Source organism: Suricata suricatta, chromosome 17 (assembly GCF_006229205.1).
Source record: "Suricata suricatta isolate VVHF042 chromosome 17, meerkat_22Aug2017_6uvM2_HiC, whole genome shotgun sequence".
NCBI classification, from domain to species: domain Eukaryota; kingdom Metazoa; phylum Chordata; class Mammalia; order Carnivora; family Herpestidae; genus Suricata; species Suricata suricatta.
The window spans coordinates 21,948,801-21,953,409 of record NC_043716.1 but is presented as its reverse complement, the minus strand read 5'-3'; the positions used below and the strand labels follow the sequence as shown (position 1 = coordinate 21,953,409).

The 4,609-nt window shown below is 50.3% G+C and overlaps 1 long non-coding RNA gene across 1 annotated transcript; it reads right to left on the bottom strand.

Annotated features, from left to right (window-relative positions):
* Positions 1–641: 641 nt before the first annotated feature.
* LOC115283043 lies at positions 642–4,012 on the bottom strand. Its single transcript, XR_003904876.1, has 3 exons — positions 3,803–4,012; positions 2,423–2,542; positions 642–785 (listed from the first exon to the last, which is right to left on the bottom strand). It is a non-coding gene; the product is annotated as an uncharacterized LOC115283043 (long non-coding RNA).
* Between the last annotated feature and the right edge of the window lie 597 nt (positions 4,013–4,609).

Here is a 4,609-nt window from a genome sequence, read left to right as displayed (position 1 = left end):
GGCAGGAAACCTCCAGCCCAGCTCTCCCTCCGGAGCGCGCCGCCCGCTCGCGCCGGCTCGAGGGAGGCGGAGGGGAGCGCGAGGCCGCAGGGGGTGTGGGGGGTGGTTCGGGCTGGCGTTCCGCTGGGTCCCTGAGCCTGACAGATTCGCTCGCGCGGCCCTGGACGAATTCTTGAACCCCGCGCTTCGACTTGCACCCCCTCCCGACTCACCCTGCCAGGGTTTTAGCTCTCCCCTGGAGGAGTGGGAGGAAGGCGTCGGAGAGGCCCTAAAGCCTTTTGCTACTCCAATTCCCGGCCCCTCCCCCCTTCGCCACGTCCACCCCAGTTTCTCTCTCTAGGTCCCTCTGACCCTTCCCACGCCAGTCCGCTGCGGGGACTTCGTACTGGTGACAGCGTCGCGCCTCTCCTCCGCCGTCCCGCTGGAGGCCGGAGGCAGGGTGGTCACTCTCGCCCTTCACTGCAGCAGGGCAAGAAGGGCACACCAGGCTGGCCGCAGAGCACAGCGTTATCTCCTGCCAGTGAATGACCTCCACTCCCCTAACCCCACCGCTCCCCTCTCTTCTCCAGACCGGGAGGTGCCAGCATTTGCAGGGGCTGCATGCAGACAGAATCACCTATATGTTTATTCTAAAACCAGCGGCCACAGCGTCATTCAGCCTCGATAACTAGCATTTACTGAGCGTGTGCTATCTGCTAGACAAGGTGCTCCAAGCTTTGCCTGCGTCCACAAATGTACTCCTCACAAGTCTATGAGGTCGATTCTGCAGATGAGATAGCTGGGGCCTGAGAGGGGCAGAGTAACTTGTTTTACTAAAGGGCAAAATTTGGAATAGAAGATGGGATCTCTAGTTGGGCGGTCCTCCCAGCCAGAGAGGGAGAAGCCGGCCCAGCAGTACTAATAATTCTGTGCTATGTGAAAAGCCAAGGTTCTGGCGAGAGGGTACAGAGGGGGGACCAACTAGTTAAGAGAGTCAGTGGAGGCGTCAGAGGAGGCAAGTTTCGAGGAAGGAGGCTTGAAGAAATGGATTTGGGGAGTCAGGGTGAGAGAGAGATTGTGGGAGAGGAGGGCTACAGACGAGAGAAGATGGGAGCAAGTACAGAGCTTTGAGAAGGGAGTCGGGGGCTGGCAGCTTGGTGAGAGGAGGCAGAGAGGGGGCTTGAGGTGAGGTCTCAAAGGTGGACCTAAGGAATTTGGACCTAGGGAAGGCAGTGGCAAGTCTTGCAGCAGGGCGGTGACGGCCAGAGTCACATTTTACTTGCCTGCAGGGCAGGAAGAGGAAGGGGAAGCCCAGAGAGCTCCCCAGGGCTTTTACCCCTGGGACCAAGCAACCCCCACTTTGACTTTCTAGACTTCCTATTCCTCCTAGGCTCCAGATTCCTTGTGGAGCCAGTTTCCTCCTCCTTCTGGACTCTGCATTTTGGGCATGTTCCCAGTTGCTCCTCCTCTCTCTTTCATCCAGACAGCAAGTGTAGTTGTTATGAGCCTGGGCCTCAGAATTGGACAGATCCTGTATTTAAATCCTGGCCCTACCACTTACTACGTGACCAAGATGGTAACTGAAGGCAAGTAACTTGAACTACCCTAATCCTAGTGCCTTATCTGTAATGTTTATTTATTTTTGAGAGAGAGAGAGAGAGAATATGAATCCCAAGCAGGCTCCTCACTGTCAGCACAGAGACTGACACAGGGCTTGAACTCATGAACCATGAGATCATGGTCTGAGCTGAAACCAAGAGTGGGACACTTAACCGACTGAGCCACCCAGGCTCCCAGCTATTGCTTTATTTGTTAAGTGGAGATGTGATCAGTCATCCTTACAGCATAAAGGAGCTACAAGTGTGTAGAGTTAACAGCAGTGCCTGATCTGTAGGAAATCTCAACATGTAGCCTTTATTTTTCCTTGCCTTTTAATTTTTTAATGTTTATTTTTGGGGGGGGCGAGGAGCAGAGAGAGAGGATCCGAAACAGGCTCCTGCTGACAGCAGAAAGCCCAACGTGGGGCTTGAACTCATGAACCAAACTGTGAAATCATGACCTGAGGGGAAGATCTGAGCCAAAGTCAGACACTTAACCGACTGAGCCATCCAGGTGCTCCTTTTCTTGCCTTTTTAAAAGACATTCAGTCATTCATATGGGAGGTTGAATACCGCCTTGGGAAAGCATTTCTTGTTATTCTGGGTGGAGTTCTAGGGGTTCGGGGTGGTGTGTGAGAAGGGCAGAGGCAGCAGCTAGAAGCAAATACAGGGTTGAGAAGGATATGGGTTCCTGCGTGAAAAATTTGCGGGGAGAAATCAGATTTTGCTGACCCGTGGGGTCATAACAGTGTCACCTAGAGTGACACTTTTCCTTACTTAACTAAATTGTCCAGGGCATTATCCATCCCCCCACCCCCTTGTATTTCAAAATTGTTAATGCTTACTGTGACCAGGGATCTCAGGCTTTATGTCTGCTGGGCATCACCTCCATCCTGGTTCTGTCTCAGCCCAGGGTGGACCAGAAGTAGAAATCGTGCAACGTCACACTCACACCTGGCACCTGGCTTTTCAGAAGGGGAACACAAAGCTAAGGTTCATTATGGGGTCTCACACTGACCTTCAGTGGTAGGTCATTTAAAACATTTTTATATAGAAAAACAAGCAGCCATAGTATTAATATAAAATGCAAAATACGCCTGCGTTTAAGATTCAGTTAAGTCATTTTTTTTGAGAGAGAAAAAGCATGAGTGGGGAGGGGCAGAGACAGAGGGGGAGAGAGAATCCTGAGCAGGCTCCCTGCTGTCAGCAGGGAGACCAGTGCGGGGCTCAAACCCATGAATCGAATTGTGAGATCATGACTTGGGCCATAACCAAGAGTTGGATGCTTAACTGACTGAACCACCTGGGTGCCCCTGTCATTTCAGTTTATTGAGAGTCACTTTGGGCTAAGAACTTTTTACACTGTAGAGGCCTGCTCACTTTCCTCTATCATTACAATTACCTTGGTGAAAAGATTTGAGAGGCTCTGTCCTCCGGTTGACCTTGGGCCTCCTGTGGCTCTGGTTCAGCTGGGGACACCTGAGACGCAAGTGAGACTCTGGGGGTGCAGATGCATTGGTCCACTTGCAGCATCTAGCCCGACACCCGAGGGGGCAAAAACAAAAACAAAGACCAGGAGCTGCCTAGTCCATGTGCCCCCAAATCTCCATCATGGCTGAAAACCCCGCTGAACTTTCAGAGGCTGTTTGGCCAGATCCTGGAGTTGAAGACCGTAAGTGGAGAGTGAATGAAAACAAGAGAGGGAAAGCCCCAAGCTAGATTTGAACATCCTCTTCTAACACCCATATAGTGGGAGAAGGCATGGAGTGTTCTGTCCCAGAGTGCTGGGGCAGTCCTATTTCAAAGCAATCCTTCTGGAGGTTAAGTCCATGCGGGTCCCATCAACCCCCACCCTTCCCCTTGTTGGCAGCATCAAGAATGGCAGGGCAAAAGCTAAATGAGAAACTGAGATGCTAAGTTTGCAGCCAACTCGGAAACTTTTCAAGAAACATCCTTGTTGCTAATAACATGTCTGGGGGCTGGTTGGGATTCTAGGATTAGTGCTCAGGAGATAGAATCGGGTAACAACGGGGGAGGTGTGATCTTTCCCAAGTGCCACACCAGGTATTAAAATAAACAGGCTCTTGCCTCCTGGAGCTGGGGGTGGTGGGGAAAAGAAATCTGGGTCCAAGCAAAATCAGAAAAAGCATCAATGCATGAGGTGGGAGTAGGAAGACTCAATCCTGGGAGTCCTCAACTGGTTTTTAGCTTCAGAAACAATATACCTGCCATCTCAGGATTTCCTAGTCGCCACTCAGGGAGCTGAGAAGGATGGTGCAATTGAAGGTCAAAGTCCGGACCCGGCATGCCCTGCTTTTAGTTCCACGTCCTGGTAGCTTGGGGTTTTGGCAAGGCTGGCCATTGGCCTGGTGGCTGAGTGTAGAGAGGCTGGAGCGCCTATTACAGAACTTTCCGTGGATGTGAAGTTCCACTCTCTGTCATACCTCACCTGAAAAATGGGGGTAATGCCAGATTCATGGGGTAGGCAGGTATGTGAATCAAAGTGCTCTACCTTTTTTTCCCCAGTATGATTCTGGGTAACTGGCATTTTATTTGGCAACTTCATTTTTTTTCGTATTTTTAAAGACTTTTAAGTGTAGCTGACGTGCAATATATTCGTTTCAGGTGTACAACACAGTGATTTGACAATTACATACATTATGAAATGTTCACCGCAGTATGTGTAGTTACCGTCTGTTGCCACACAAAATTTTTACATTACCAACTGTAATTCTCTATGTGCAATTCCCTTCATGACTTTTTATAAACTGCAAGTCTGTACCTCTTAATCTGCTTCAGCTGTTTCCCTGATTACCGACATCCCCGCCACCCTGTCCCAGGCCAGTGCTTTTACCATTTGTCACCTGTATTCCTTTAAAAGTAGGCAAACAGGTGTGTCTTTCTCGGGTAGTGATTTCCAACCTCAGTTGCACATTAGAAACACTGGAGTTCTTTTAAAATGCATGCCAGGTCCCACACCAGCCTGGCTAGGCAGAATCATATTTTTGAAACCTGAGACGTGGTATCAATGT